Source organism: Rhinolophus sinicus, chromosome 11, assembly GCF_057876585.1.
Source record: "Rhinolophus sinicus isolate RSI-liver-muscle chromosome 11, RSI-T2T, whole genome shotgun sequence".
In the NCBI taxonomy this organism is placed as follows: Eukaryota; Metazoa; Chordata; class Mammalia; order Chiroptera; family Rhinolophidae; genus Rhinolophus; species Rhinolophus sinicus.
In genome coordinates, this window is record NC_142511.1 from 3,385,003 (window position 1) to 3,401,420 (window position 16,418).

The window sequence follows — 16,418 nt, forward strand, 5'->3', positions numbered from 1 at the left end:
TCAAACAGAGATGCACCCTAAATGTGGAATGCGTGCCGGATTTCAAAGACGTAGTGTGACAGAAAGAATGGAAAGCATCTCACTGATGTTCAGTAGCCCGGTTTGGAACACTGCTCAGTGGGATCTCTTGGGTTAAATAAGCTGCGTTACTAAAATTAGTTTTCCCTGTTTCTTTACTCGCTCCAATGTTGCTACTGCAACATTTAGAATGACATGTGTGGCCCGTATTACGTTTCCGCTGGGCGGGGCTGGTTCGGAGCTATGGAAGCTCCTTTGGTAGAAATCATGGCATTTTGCTTTTTTCCTCTTTCGAGGCTGTGAAGTGGCAGCTCTGCTTCCCAGGTCCTTCTTGGGGGTGGGATGAGAGCAAAGACAAGTAGACTTCACAACAGGCTCTTTTTTCTCTTTTATTTCAAGACGTGAACATGCAGAAAAATCTTGGGGCAACTTTGTCTGTTGCAAAATCACATTTTTTTCTCATCTGTGTATTGGAGTGATTAGAACTAAAACCCCTAATAAGGGCTGACGTGGTTTGAGGGCACAGTGACTAAGGACAGAGTAAGAGACGACCTGGGGAGCCTGTGTCCTTGCCAGTCAGTCTGGGGGAAAAGGACCCCCCAGGAGACAAGTGGATGGTGACAGCTTAAATTTTTATTTCCGAGAGGTAATTGACATATAACATCATGCAAGCTTAAAGTGTACTCATGTTGGTTTGATACATTTATGTATTGCAACATGATTACTGTCTAAGCTTTCAAGAGGCCAGGAGAGTGGGTTCTGTTTCTGAGGCCCGAGGGAAGAAGGTGGCCCTGGGGGAGCTGGTCCCTGATGTTTAACTGGCAGGAAGCCCTCCTGGCTGCAAGGACTCAGATGTGGAGCCTCGTTTCCGGGGTCTTGGGCTCTGCTAGGGGAGATAACATTCGGAACAGCCCAGCTGCCCTACAAAGTATAATGCAGGAGGGGAGAGGTGTGGCTCGGGCCGGCCCTGGTGAGACAAGCCAGGGGTAAGTGAAGACAATTCTGCACAATTTCTACTGCAGGCAGAGAGAAAGAAATCTGACCTGCATGCATTCAGCCCAACCTTTACTTGGTGTGCAGAAGTCTGTGTTGGGGCTACTTTGTGACCGTGGACACGCCGCCTTACCATTCGGGTCCTCAGCTGAACGAGGAATCTCTAGGCTTTGCATCCTGTGTCCGAGGGGAGAACCCAAACAGCTGGGAAGGAGAAAGACAGGTGCTGCAAGGGCTCTGCCAGGGCATCCCGGGAGAGGCCGCTGGTTCGTGGCTGACTTGGGGTATAGGTGCCAGTTTTCCGCTCACTGGGGGGGATCTGATCCCTCAGAAAGAACAGCACTGCGCCTTTCATGAAGCATCATTACTGCAGGCAGGGAGCGTCCAGAGACAGCAGGTGGCGCTCTTGCTCCTGAAAGGATTGTGTCTGCAGCAGGGTTGGCAGACAGCGCAGGGGATGCAAGCAGAGCGAGCTCTGCGGTCTGCGGCATCCAAAGCACCGCGGCAAAATGGCTGGTCAGAACTGCTCCCCAGGCATGACTGTCCCCTCCCCTGGACACGCGCTGGACGCTCGGGGCTGCAGCACTGACTGAGGTGAAGAGAAACCCTCTCCATGACCTTAGGGCCAGCTGCTTGTGTCCCAAACCCTGACTGCACATGTCTGGGCTTTAGACAGTGACAGAGATGAGTCACATCATCTCTGGGTGTGACAAGCATACTTATCACTTATCACAGGGGTAGGTGAATGGTCCAGGTTCTCCTGCCATGTTGACCGAGGCTGTGTCCCCTGCAGAATGTGAGGGAGGCAGGATTCGGGAAGAGACCCTTACCTGGAGGAGCCGGGCTTTACCTGGGAAATGCTGCAACTTCTCGGAGAGGAAAACCCTGAAATTGTGTTCCCTTTGAAGACATGTCAGAAATTGCATCCTCTTTGAAGACACGTCAAACAGAAGTGAGCAAAATGAAGGAAAAGAAAATACTAACCAAGTGAGGAAGTGACAAGATCACAGACTGTAATTTGGGAATCCAGCAGGGACAGTAACTAGTGGTGTGACCTAGGCCCTCTAGGCAGTCTCTCTTCGATCATCAGCAGCAATTAATTGCTAATTTTTTTTTTTCTAGCACCGCATTAAATAGCATGTGTGAGAAAGAGACACATAGAAAAAAAAGAGTGGCTGGCTGCCATGTAAGGCAGGATAAGGCACTGAGGAAACCCCTCCACTTGGATTTCCATTTCAGTCATTAAAGCTCACGGTGACCATACCCAGAGAAAGAGGCCATGCCACCTTCATCCTCTGGGAACCGAGGTCCTTCCCTCAGAACAGCCGTGACAAACATATAATACATGCGCTGGGATCTTCATTTAGTGGCTTGAACAGCCGTGTACCTCCCAGCAAAGCCCAGGTCTTCTGGCTTCTGGGGGCAACTCCAACACACCAGGTTCCTACGGGGAGAGAGCAAGGTCTGCCTTTGCTCCTGGGGCCCTGGAAACATTTGCTAGAGCTGAGGAGAGAGGCAACATGGCAGGTGACAGGTGGGCGGGGAGTGCAGAGTTACATCCCTACCTAACCGGCTTGGCATCAACCGTCTTCGGTCATCAACCATTAATTGGGCACCTACTGTGTGTGGGCAGGCACTGGGGTGCAGCTGGAGTCCTACCCAGTCTTTGCTCTCAAGGAGCTCGGTGATTTGCCAAGAGAAAACAGAGTCTGAGTTTCCCCTTCAGCTCAAACAAGCATATGTAGGTGCTACGGGGCTTACAGGGGCGCCTAACCCTGCGCAGAAAGCACCCCTCCCCCTGCTTACAGCTGGACGCGGTCAGGAGTGGAAGGATGCTTTTCAGACTGAGGGAGTGTCTTTGCATGTGTTTTGTCCCGGTATCCAGATGCCCCCCCCCCCCGGCCGTCCCATTGAGGGTTTTGGTTTTGTTTGGCAGGAAAGTGCTCTGATTCCTTAATATAATATAAGACTGGGTCTTATATGAATGTTTGTTCCAAAAGATGCATTAGAGCTAATGGTCCGTTAGGCCTTCTTTTCAGGGAAACACGGGATTCTGTGGCTGACACTTCGAGAGCTTTCCTTCGGGCTGGGCACCAGCTTTTGTGAACCTCACAGCACCCCTGTACAATTGGGTGGGGTCTTTTACCTGTTCTGTGAGTTGAGGGGCCAGGATTTGAACCCACGTCAGTTCAGAGCCAGAGCTGTTACCATCGTGCTTTGCTGTGTTTGGGAGGCAGAACCACCAGAGGTGCACACGACTAATGGAGAAAATACAGAAGATGCTGGTGGAGTGTCAGCCGTGATTATAAGGTGAGCATCATTTCTTAATCTGTATAGAGGAAATGTTCACGTCAAAATTAACCTGGGGTTCCCCAATCTGAGGCATCCTTACCACTGTTCCCAGTTTGCAGACAGATGATAACGTACAGACTGGCACTCAGAAGGGCCTTGTTTTCACATAAAAACGGTCCACTTATCCGTGATCAGGTTCCTAGATGGGTGTAACTCAAAATGCAACCGAAATACAGTATATTTGCAATAAAGAGTTAAGACCGTAATAGGACAATGCCAAAGATTAAGCAGAACAGAAAAAAAGAAATTAAACTGTGTTCATTTTCAATGCTAGTGCTTGAGGGAAAATACGTTTAATTAAAAAGGGATAAGAGGTGTATGAAGATTCTGAAGAGGATTTCTCAGTAATTTGCAGGGACTCACTGGCTCTTTGTAAATCTGATTTTCATTTGAAAGTCTACAAATTTCCCTTCTCTTGCTATTGCTGTCTCCAGCATCAATATTATGTGTATTGGCTACGATAATAGATTTTACAGTATTGGGGGTGGGGAAGGGAGATTGGGAAGAATTTCTCTTACGTGCCCTGACCTATGCCCTTGATACACATCAGGGGACAAAACAAAGTTTCTGCCTTTGAGGAATTCCTTTCTTATGGGGGTGTTCAGACAATAAACTAATGAAGGGCAGATATATATCTGTATCTGGGGTAAGGGATATTTATGCATTTAATGTAAAATATCAAGTAGTGATCAGTGCTTTGAAGAAAAAAATGGGTCAGGGATTGTATTTTAGATACAAGGGTCAAGGAAAATCGCTTTAAAGGAGCTGCTGACAGAATTCCTCGAAGAAACAAGGGGACAGCCAATGTAGATGTGGGGGGGGGAGGGCATTCTAGGCGGGGGGAACTGCCAGTGCAAAGGCCCTGAGGCAGGAAGTGCTTGGGCACGTTCAGGGAACAGCAGAGATGCAATGTGAGTGAGGTTAGAGAGGCAGAATGGCCAGGGGAAGGCACTGGAGTCATTCTCTGTGGTTTTTCAGTGTGAATTCTGTTTCTCCCAAGAGAACTGAGAAAGACTTGTACACAAGAGAAGGAGACCCAGAGTTGAAAATGCATGTGACATTTTGTGGAGACATCGCTGCACTCTTAATGGTAACAGAGGGAGATCCTGTCTGTCATACCCCCAGCATGAGCAGACGCTAAGGGGGCAGGAGAGGGCTAGGTCATTCCCGGCACTGACCACCAGGTGGCGCATTTAGCCCAGGGCAGCTTGGTTGCTGTCCAGACACAGCTAGGGTGGGGAGGAAACAGCAATCAGGAATTTACTTGGACTGAGGAAGTCTGTCCATGCTTCCGAGCAGACACTTGTCACTTGCTGAAATGATGAATAATGAGGATGCTCAGATAGAAGACCGTGATCACTGTGACTAATCTACATATTCCTATGTTGTTTCAGTGACACTAATGGTTCCTCCCTGGCTCCCATAGCTTTTTTTGGGAATAAAGAGGGAGCTTAGGTCTCTGTGTGCTCTGGATAAGACCCCTCCCCACACCCCTGCAACAGCCACATGAGCAAGGGGAGAAGTGAAAGGGGGCCCAGGACTCTGTGTATCCTGGCAAGTCTCCACTTCTTCCGTAACACACTCAGCCTCCCACAGCTACCAACCCCCAGGCGTGGCCTCACTGGGTCCTCGATCCCACTTGGCATGAGTTCCTGGACTCCCAGGTCACCGCTCAGACTAGACTCTAGTCCCTGCAGGCCATGGTGACCCTCCCTCCAGGCAGCTCTGGCCCATCCTGCTTCCCCACTCCGTCATTCTCCACAGCTTGCAGCATCTGCCACTTGTATCATATACTCACGTGAGCCCCACGTGGGGCGGCGGGTGTCTGTGCTGTTCACGCCTGTGTTCTCAGGGTACAGGACAGTGACAAAACCCTCTTTACGGAGTATGTGCTACAAGGTTAAGTACGGTTCCCTGGGGAGGAGCAGGCCTGATCTGAGCAGGCTGGGGCCTGAGAAACAGAAGGCATTTGCAGGAGCCTCCGTGGGCAAGGGGACCGTGTTTCCTGCTACCCGCCAGCTCTGTTTCCTTAGACCCGAAAGACCCCGTGGGGAGCTTCTTAACAGAGTAGTTAAATGACAAGTTTCACGCGATACCTCGTCTTTCACGGTATTTAGCCATGTTTCCTGCAGGCTTTTTGGAAAGGGGGGTTTGCTCTCTAGTGTGGGGTTGCCATGGGCTCTCGTTTTGGGAGTGGCTCTTCTCCCCACTCGGATAAGGGGGTGTCATCTCTTTCTCACCCTGATAATTATAGGAGGAGTTCTCCTGGTGACATTGGAAGTGGCTGAGTGTGTGTAGCTTACCTAAGTGTGTATGGCTGCTGCCCGCCCAGCTGTGGTAGGGCACGTGTGGCGGCGGCTCCCTGGGGCATGACGAGCTAGGCAGGAAGAGCCTGCCCACAAGCCCTTTCCTGTGTCCTTTCCCTCTTAAGTATATAGCTGCTTTATGGACCATGAGCACCTGGAGGGCAGGCTAAGGTTTGTCCACCTTGTGGCCCCATAAACCGGGGTCAATCCTCCTGCACCCCAGGAGGTATGGTTGGTCTACACTGAATGGTCAACTTGGATGACCTTGGCCTAATGACAGTTTTAACAGGGAGGGTCCAAATTTGGCAGCAGGACGCCCCTGCCTGTGATTTGCTCCATTCGCTTTGCGTCTTGTCTAATGCACTGCACTGGAGAAGTGTGAAGTCAGAGCGGTTGGGTGGATCGTTCTAGAATATTCTTTATATAATGTTTGTTGATAACCGGCAGGGAGAGTGCTGCTTCAAAGGGCACGTCTGTTTTATTTCAGCATCTACCACTTGCAGAAGGCTAGAGCATAGTTCACTGCGGACTCACTCTGCCCCTTTTCTGATCTAAACAGGCCTTTTCACCTACTTTCTCTTTTTATGAACAGACAGGCCTGCAAGTGAGAGGGATGAGCTGTGGTGACAGAGTCCACTCCCTGTGTGGTCTGAGGGTAACACTGGCTGTACCCTCACCTTGGGATGAGTCAAAGACTGCTGCCCAGCTCGTGGACATCCTTCTTTTCCCTCATGCGACGATGGGACTGTTTCACTGCTCGTTAGCATTTCTGTAAAGGGCTAAACCTGGAGGGGTCGGGGTGGGGGAGCCAACAATGCCACTTTGCTGCAACTTGAGTGTTCCAGAAAACATGTAATAAAGGGACCAGGGCATGAAATTAATGGCCAGGAGAACAATTTGCAATGATTTGTGGCACAGGACTTTCCATTACATTAGGCTGAAGACGCCGTTTGTTTATTGGCTCAGAGGACCTTGTACATGTGTCTGTCAGAACACGACCCCACTGAGGTGGGAGAGGTGTGGCTGTCACTGCAAAGATGACGATGGCCTCACACGAATGTCCCCTGTCCTTTTAACTGTAGCCTCCAAAGTGGGTATAAACTCTCCTCTGGCGTGATACCCTGTTGTGGTTCAGGAGTAATGTATTCAAATTTCTATTTCTATTTATTCGTGTCTAAAATAAGAAAGAAATTGAGCTCTAAAATATACACTATATGGATCAACAATGATTTATATATAAAATTTATAAGTCAGTGTAGATGTACAGGGTGTCAAAAAATGGATACAGATTTTAAGAAAGGAAAAGACTGTATTAAAATTGTTACTACAACGAATGACGCTAGCATTCATTTGATGAACGCCATGTTTTGAGCGAACGTCATATTACACATTGCTACTGTAATTCAATTCAACTTCCCAAAGTAATACATACAAGTAGGTACCATCTCTTAAAATGTGTACTACACTGTTTTGGCACCCCCGATATTTTGGAGACACATGCTCACAATTTTTTACTCGTGGGGGCGGGAGGTCAATAAAGTTTGGATGATTTAAATCAGGGGTGTCCAAACTTTTTTCAACGTTTTTCACCAAGGGCCATATGTGGTAAAATACACATATGTATTCATATGTGTATGTGGTACACATATGTGTATGTGGTAAAATACACATATGTGAAGTACGTATTGCCTCACCTGGTTTATTTAAGTAAACTCAATATATTTTTGGAATTCCCTGCGGGCCAATTAAAAATGGATTGCGGGCCGCAGTTGGCCCACGGGCTGCACAAGGGTTGGGGGGTGGGGGGGCGGGGAGTGTGGGCGAGAGCTGGCCTTGGACACCCCATCGCCCAGCCACCTCCACCTTCAGTGTCTCTGAGCCAAGTGTCTTATGTTGACCTTCCTTTCTCATGCTGCCGTCCAGGAGGATGGGAGAAAATTCCTGTTCAAAAAGGTCTCCTGAGGCTCGTTTCCAGTGAGCCCATGGGCAGGACGCCTCCTGTCTCACCATTCTTTTATAGTTTTCACATTTTTTTTTTCCAAAAATTTTTATTGGGGAACAGTGTGTTTCTCCACGGCCCATCAGCTCCAAGTCGTTGTCTTTCAGTCTAGTTGTGGAGGGCGCAGCTCAACTCCAAGTCCAGTTGCCGTTTTCAGTCTCAGTTGCAGGGGGTGCAGCCCACCATCCCATGCGGGAATTGAACCGGCAGCCTTGTTGTTGAGAGCTCGTGCTCTAACCAACTGAGCCGTCTGGCCGCCTGTGGCTCACCATTCTTTTTCTTTCATTTTCATCCCTACATCCTTTTCTGTACTTCTCTCTACTCATTTTCTTCCTCTTCCCTTCCAAGGTCAAAGATGAGAGGAGGCAGGGAAGTGGAGGGAAGGCAGCCAGTGCATGTGTGGTTGTGTCTGGTTCCCTCTTGGGTGCTGGTCTACGGGGAACACCGCCCTCTTCCCACGAATTTGTTCAAGGTCACGCAGATGCAACATCCCATTTCACTGAGATTGCCTTTTGGTCCTTTCTTCTGGAGGTCTGTAAGGTCTTTGATGTACGAATCAGGTGGAAGAAGGCAAATCAAAGGCAATTGGAAGGGAGAGAAAAGCAAAGAAAGAGATGGAATGTTCTCAGTGCAATGCAAATAAAGTCCTGGCTGTCTTAGGTATTAATCTCCACCCCTTCGCTCCCTCCTCTGCCACCCAGCCCAGGGAAATGCCATGTATGGCCACGGGCCTCTTAATTCTGGCTCTGCCTTCCTTCCAGAGGCCTCTTTCTGCCCCCAACTGGGAGCTACTTCCTCGCCCTGTGGCTTTACCCCACCGTGGCTTTCTCCACTGTAGTGGTCTTTGTACTGCACTATGCTTACCTTTTGGGTGGCTTACCCTCTCAGTGGACTGCGGTCTCCTTGGGGACAGGGACCCTTGTCTCTTTCCTCGTTGTAGCCTTCGGCAGGTAGCGGCCACTCCTGTTGCTGCTGTATGTTGACTGTTGAATGAAGGACTGAATCCTGTCGGATAGAACCCGGCACCCTTTTAACCCCATCTCCCGAAGCTCGCCTGGCTCATGTCCCCAGGACACTCTCCCCTGGTGTCCAGGGTGACAGTTGGCATAGAGTCCATGTAGCACCTGCAGAACTTTCCCCTACTCCATGCTCAGAATCCATATGTAATTGGGCCATGACGAGACAGTGCCTTATCTTTGTGACCCCAAAGAAGTCTGACCTCAAGACTAGGAGTATAGGCTTTTCCAGGGGAAGTGTGATCTGAAAGCAGCTGGGAGGAGATGGAATTCTGTAGCCCCTCACGGTGGGCGCAGAGTGTCCAATCACCGAGCGGGGCAGAAAGGGACACACCACACGCCGTGAGGCCACCGTGTACGCGCCTCACTCAGATTCTCCAAAATCCTCGTAAACACGCTGAAATCAGAGGGTCCTCATGTTCCCCTGGAGCCCAGGGTAGTAATTTCTCAGAAAGTACAAAGGGAGGCCGAACCTAATGGGGTAGAGAAGGAAGAACAAGTGAACATGAGTCCGAGGGAGGGAAATTGCTTTTCGCTCTGGTTTTTGCACAGGTGATGGTTGGAGCTGGCAGGAAGCCCAGGACGTGGCAGCCACACTGGAAAGGTGACGTCCTTGCTGTAAATCCCCTCCTTTTCCACACCCCCCTGCCCCATGGCATCATGTTGTCCCTGCAGAAGCCTCTTACAGGCTCACATGTCTGGGGAAGCACCCGGCCTGCCTGCCCGGTGCCCCTGCAGGCTCTGTGCCTCCCGCCGAGCAGGGGTCACTCTGACTGAGAGAACTGGCAGGGTAGCTGCCTTCTGCTCTCAAAGCAGACATATTGGACTTTCTCACTCATCTGCGTCTCTGTATCAGTGCTTGCAGACAACTTTCCTCATTGTAAGGACTCTCTCTCTAAATGTTTTTACTTTCTGGAGTTAAATTTGTCCTTTTGGCCAACGTGCCAGGTGGGTGGGGAACCCCACCGAGTTCTAGCGGAGTTTTGCCCCCCCCGCCCCCCCGGGAAGCGCCCTCTGGTACCAGGTTTCCCACTGGGGCCTTCCTACCACCCATTCCCAAGACACCCTCTCAGGCCGGCCTTTGCCTCTCCAAATTGCTCACATCTTTCAGCCATTGCCAAGGCCCCCTGGGCTCAGCTGGCTTGCCTGTCTTCTTTTAGGCCATTCCCTTTCATTTCATCCGTTGGTATTCTGTATACTTAAAAGCCCCCTAAGACTGGGCCCTGAGCAGGTAATATCCCCACCCCCGTCCAGATGTCCCTTCCTTACTACATCTCCCAGAGGAGGAACACCCCCTCTGACTGCCTTTTCTGGGGGAGAAAGACTGGGGCAACAAGTCAGAGGATCATACAAGGCTGGCCTGTAATTCCTGACATAGTTGATGTAAAAATGGCTGACGTTTATCAAGAACTGACAGAGCACCAAACAGTATACTAAGTTCTTTAGGTTCTGTTTTACTTTCCCACTAACCCTAGGAGGTAGGTATTATTCTGACCCCATCTTAGCAGTGCAGAAATGGAGCCCCAGAGAAATTGTTACATGTCTAAGATATCCCAGCTACAAAGTGATGGGCCAGGGTTTAGATCTCGCTCCAAAACAATAGTTTTAACTAACAGTCACCTCCCAATAGACACCTTCTAAACCTCAGGGAGAAGTTTGCACCTCTGAGTCTGCCAGACTAGGTAAATATCTATTTCCCTGCGTCTCAAAGAAATGAACTATTATAGTCTATTTATTGCTGTTATAACAGGAAGCACTCTGGTTCATTGCCTGTGTACCAGTTCTTAGAACTAAGACCCGAAGCTTTGACTTAGTACAGGAAATGGTATGGTTTGTGTGCTCAGGAAACAGTGACCAAAGTGAAATATTTGGCAAATTTTATACTCTGATTGAGCATTGGGGAGCTGGGGAAAATACCTGAACATTTTCTATGCTGCTGACTATTTTTCCACAATGTGATTTTTAGTGGCCGCATAGTGGATGGTGTGCCACCATTTAGTTACATGAAATCGGCGCAATGGGTCCGTTATTGACGGCGGGAGTAAATTTTAGAAAAGAGAATTTGAGTGTTGGGTGTAGAGCAGCCAGCTTTTCCAGCTTTAGAAATCTGCTTGGGCCTGGCTCTGTCCAGAGAAGGTCAGCTATACCTGCTGTGGGATTTTTCTGGGCAGTGAGGGGTGGGGCCGTGCCTTTATCCCAGCCGCCTCCCTGAAGGTCATTCAGGTCGATCTTGCAGCCTTCAAGAAGATCAAAGATTCAGGTTCCAGCCCTCTTACACATCTTCCTAAACATAACCCAGTCTTCCTAATCCCGTGGGGTCAGACTTGTTTGTAGTTTAGCTCTGCAGAAGCCTTTCATAAGTGGAAAAAGCTAGACGCCTAACAGCATTCCCACTGGGTGCCATCATGAGAAGAATATCCAGAGTGTGATTCTCGGCCTTGGCGAAGTTTGAAGGAATAGTGTGTTCTGAAAAGAAACACGCGGGGGATTAATTTGATCTTACCTACGGGCTAAGGATCACAACGTTCAGAGAAGCCCCAGAGATCGTCTTTCCAGAGCAGGAAGAGTCTCCAAGTATCCGAGAGACTGAATTAAGTCGTTAATCAGAGTCGTGTCCTAAATTGTGCCTATGCACCTGTCTAACCCATTTCCTTTTTGTGTCAGATGCAAGATAATAGGTTGTCACAGTGCTGGAAGACCTCCAGAGACATTTGACCCAGGCCCTGTTTCAGACTAGACGATAACCTTTTAGGCAGAAGGGGTGGGGTGCTGAGATGGGGGAGGAAATAGGGCGCGATCTGGTGTTAGTTCTGCGAGGGCAGGGAAGGCATCGAGTTTTCTCACCGTTAACTCCTTAGCACCTAGCACAGCACCTGCCATTTAGTTGTCGCTATTTAATACGCATTTTGAGAACACATAAGGGAACCAGAGGTGGTCGTAGCATTGTGGATAGGCCACTCCATACTTGGGACTTCAGCAGAAGGTGTAGAACGGGTGACAAAATGTCACCATCCTGTCTGGGTGGGGCCTCCTCAGCATCTTAGCTTTGCAGGTCGGGCATTTCCTGAGAAATCATTTTGCTTCATTCTTCTCAGGAATTGAATGACTAAGAAGGGATGGTATGTAACTAGAAATTTATGAGAAGAGGTGGGTGGGAGTGAAGATGATGGATTGACCGTGGTGGCATGGACTCCTACCTGCCAGCAGTGCTGTGACAGGTGGGGAGAAGCTGGGGGCCGTGTTGGTGGCTAGAGAGGAAGAGATGACCTGGTTGACCTTGCTTATTGCCCCACCTATTACAATGCCATGGTTGGGGACCGCACGTTCAGATGTAAAGAATTCCATGTGCCGTGAGTGAACCTAGTCCTTTCTGTGTTGTTTTCTTTCTGGGAAGATGGGAAGTTCTTTGTCAGAACAAAGAGATACCCTGGTGGTGACACACGCAGCATATAAATCAGATGCAGGACCGTTGGGTCCTGCTTTTTGTGGGATGAGCCTCGGACGAGTTAAACAAGCGAGAGGAAATAACCTCTCTACTTCCCTTCCGTAAAGCCGGTTGGCCCATATTTACATTCTGCGTCTTACGCCACTAGTGTGAGAGTTCAGGGTGGGGGGATCTCTCCTGTAATAAGCTGTCACCAGAAGGCCTCATTATTTCAGAAAAAGAGAAACCCCTGCAAATGATGGCACGTGGCATGAGGACAAACTTTCTGTGCAGCTTGATGGTAGGAGATGCAGCATTTTAACCAGTTAGTTCCGTCCTGGTCTGTCCTTGAGCTGTGGAGCTTGCTCCCAAGCTGTTCATAACTCCGGTAACCTGCATTGATATAAAAGGGGAGTCGGGCTCACAGAGCCCCCAGACGTAAGCATCAAAAATGCCTTCAGATCCAGCAAGAAGTCAGTTCTTAGATGGTAGTGACTCTTGGCTGGTAAGGGTGAGGAGGAAATGGTGGCCTCTGCCTCGCCTTGATCTGCGGTGACAAAGGGGGCGCAAATGAGTCACTGTGAGCCCTGCCCGGACCTCAGCCTGGTGCTTGCTTGTGGAGATACATGCTGTGTAAGGGTTCAGAGCACAGGCTCTGCATCCAGACTGCCTGGATACGCTACGGAACTGCTCTGTCCTCAGTTTCCTCATCTGCAAAATGGGGGGAGGGGGTAGTCCCCACCTCCCTGGGTTGTTGTGAGGATTGAATAAGCTAATTCATATGACACACTTAGAACAATGCCTGGCACACTGGGTAAGTGATCAGTGACTGTTTGATATTATTATTATTATTTATGGCCTTATACCTTCAGTTCAGTCTTCTGAGTCTCTGATCTGAGAAATTTGGTAGGACAACTATTTTCAGGAGTGGCAGGCCATTTGCAATTATCTGGGATAATAGAAACCAAAGGAAAGATAGCCAGTGAACTCCCCCCCACAAGCAAACAGCAGACCTCATTTTAGCCACACAACCCAATATCCTTTCCTAGCATACTTTTCTCCCGAGAAGGAAATCAGCATAATTAGAGTTTACTTCCTTCTCCTGGCCTGACATACCTGCTGGGTAGGCTCCAACTGTCATTTAAGGAAAAGCTCTGTTAGCCAGAGGGAAAAGAGGGAGAGCAAACAGTGCTAATAATCCATGTATTTTTGCTTCACGCATCCTAGTAATAATGGGCGACACACATTGGATAATATCGACGTCCTGTTACTTGCCACTTGTACTGTGATGACAATGTCATTTCTAACACTGATGTCCCATTATTTCCCGTCCCCCCACGAGAAGATTTGTTCTTTGTATTGTCGCCCATTTTAACGAACACTTACGGACTATCTTCCATGTACCAGGCACTGTGCTAGACTTGAACAGGACAATGTCCTTTCCTCCAAAAAGGAGGAGAGGGAGACATGTATGTTCTAATCCAATATTAGATTAAAGTCTTGAACGGGGAGGTTTAGGGGCCCAGAACTGTGGAATAATCGGTGATTTCCTGGAGCAGGGCATGTTGATAAAAATCTTCATTTGTGTTAGCCAGAAAAGTATCTCAAGGTCATTCATGCTGAAGTGACCCAAGAACCAAGCCTCATGTCAAGGCTCCAAGCAGCTTTCACATGAACTAAATTAGTCAGAGCTTTGGGGCAGCCTGGGAGCCATGGAGCAGAGCCATGATGTGAATCAGAACGAAATTCAAGCTCTGCCTGGCTGACTCAGGCGTTCCAGTTGATTTACCACAGAATTCAGTTCAGAGTCCATATTTTGTCCTGCTTCGGAGTACTTGCTGTAACCCATTTCACCCCCGAGTGATCTCCTACCTGCGAGCCTTCCTTTTCAGCATAGGAAGGGTGTTCCTTGGTCCGGTCTAGCTTTTCTCTCTCTCAGAGTGTTGTCTTCCATTTTTTGGAGTCTGGTCTCACAGAGTCCTAGGCTACTGACCACTATGACAGAGCAAAACTAGAACTCGCTGGAAATGCTCCTGGTGAGTCAGAGTTCAGTGAGTCAGAGATGGTGCTGGAGGCCTTTCTCTGATGACCTTCGTTGGCAGCTGCCGTTCATGCTCCAGCATCAAGAGAGCTGGCAGGTCCAGAGCTCGACTCCAGAGCTTGACTCTGCGCTTGCTGGAGAGTTCCTCCTGGATGAAGCACAAACACTCACACTCAGCTCATTACGTTTCTTCTCCAAATCTTCTATTCCTGCATGATGCCAGAAATGACACCATTAGTCACCCAGCTGCCAGGGCTAGAAACCCGAGAGTCCTCCTCTTCTCACTCGTCACCACCTTCCAATAAGTCACTAAGTCATGTGCATCCCTGAATATCTCTGAATCTGTCCCAGCCTCTCCTACCAAGTGACCTCTACATCAGAGCCTGGGGGAAGGGGACAGTGGTGGAGAATGTGGTGGGAGGAGGGGATCGGAGGGGGTCAGAGGGGAGGACAGTCTCTTCTTTTGGAATTGCCACTCCTGTCCTCACCTTTTATCTGGATTAATGTGATAGTTTCCATCTTGGCCTCCTCTGGTCCATCTTCAAATTGCTGCCCAAGTAATGTTACTAAAATGCATCTCTTATACAAGAATTGTTTAGAAATCTTTTGAAAAAAGTGTGATGAAGGGCACGGAGCAGTTCGTCATTGCAGATAACAAGTCAGGTTTTGCCCTGGCACGTGACTATGAAGACATGTCCGAGGGACAACAAAGCAAGTCTAGAAATAAACCCAGGAATATATGGGCATTATTCATGCAGATACAGACGACACTTCAAATCCGGAGGAAAACCAGCCTCCTGGCTTCTCCTGAAGGGGCTGGCTTCTCCTGAGGCCGTGGTTGGCACTTTGGGCTTTCCTCTGAGCGGGGCAGGGGCCCCTGGAGAATTTGGAGCCAAGGACTGTCACCACGACTTACCTTTGAAAGACTACGGTTTTGCACCTCGATTCTGAGGGGCACCGAATGTGAAGCTGCTTCCTTTCCCTCTGTCAAGCTCTTCCTCTCTGCACCACAGACCCCTCTGTGTGAACCACTTCTGCCACTTTCACAGGCAGGGACTATCTTCTCAGCAGCATATGTGCCTGGTGCAGAGAAGGCAGTGTTTACTGAAGCGTTTAGACCAAACGAATTTCCTAGCTCTGGCAGCGCCCCTATTTCCTCACTCCCTTATCGCGTCTCGAACTCCAGTCTTATTCTCGTTGTTCATGTTTCCCTCTGTAGAGAATGAATGCAAATACAAAGACAGATGAGCTTATCTGAATAGCACACAAACGTTAACTGTTGGGAAAATGAAATATACACACGTCTCTCTCCGCCTCTTCATATATATTTTTTTAAATTTGCATCAAGGAGACCTGGGTTCAGATCTTACTTGCTAGGTTTGTGACATTGAGCACATTACTTAGTTTTGACATTGCTGTCATTTTTATCTGTAAAATGGGGACAATCCTGCTTACCTTCCAGGTTTATTGGACATTCACTTGAGTGTCAGGAGAGGCTTCATAGAAATAGAAGGGATGATTCTCTCCCCATCACAGTTGAGGCTCCAATTCTCACGTCCCTAAGAGAGAACCAGGTTAGATTTCAGACTTTTTCCTCGTCTGATGTTTTTCCCATTGTCCAGTCTCTGCCCTTTGACTCCAGACTTAACAAAAGTTGGTATCCAGTTTCTACACGCTCAATGTGGATGATACCCTGGATTTCTGGGGTGGGCATTTTGGAATCTGCCTGAGGAGAATCCTGACCGCAAATCAGTGAACGTAATTCATGAGCTCCTGGCTGTTTGGCCAGCACAGCCTCTCATTGTTCTAAGGCGCTCAGGTCAGTGGAGATCACGCTCCACACCCTCAGCGAGGAGACATTGCGCTGACAATATCGACATCTATAAAGTGAACGTGACAGTGTGACAAGGTGGTGAGCTGGCCGTGTACAGACTAAGCCATGCTCTTCCGAGGAGCTGAGTGGCTGCGGCAGGTGAGCTGGGCTCCCGGGGTGGGGGTGGGAGGATGAGAACAGCGTCTTGGGGAATGTATAGGACCTGGCTCGTCCGGGACAGGAGATGGGGGGGGGAGGGGAAGTGGAGAAGCAGCCGCTCTGCCGCTTCTGTTTTCCATGCCCTCATGAGACGGCAGTTATCCCCGTTTAAAGATAACTAGAGGACACGCGTGTCAGCAGCAGTGGATTTCTGTTAGACAGCCGGGTTCAAAGGTCAAGCCCGCAGGCCTGCCCAGAGTCTGTGCAAATAGGCGGCATGTCCTCTGGCCTGCCCTG

The 16,418-nt window shown here is 49.2% G+C and overlaps 1 long non-coding RNA gene across 1 annotated transcript; it reads right to left on the minus strand.

Annotated features, from left to right (window-relative positions):
* Positions 1-6,270: 6,270 nt before the first annotated feature.
* Positions 6,271-14,347, minus strand: LOC109455690 (uncharacterized). The gene is made up of 3 exons (XR_002138700.3): positions 13,981-14,347; positions 8,549-9,157; positions 6,271-8,210 (listed from the first exon to the last, which is right to left on the minus strand). It is a non-coding gene; the product is annotated as an uncharacterized LOC109455690 (long non-coding RNA).
* Positions 14,348-16,418: the final 2,071 nt, after the last annotated feature.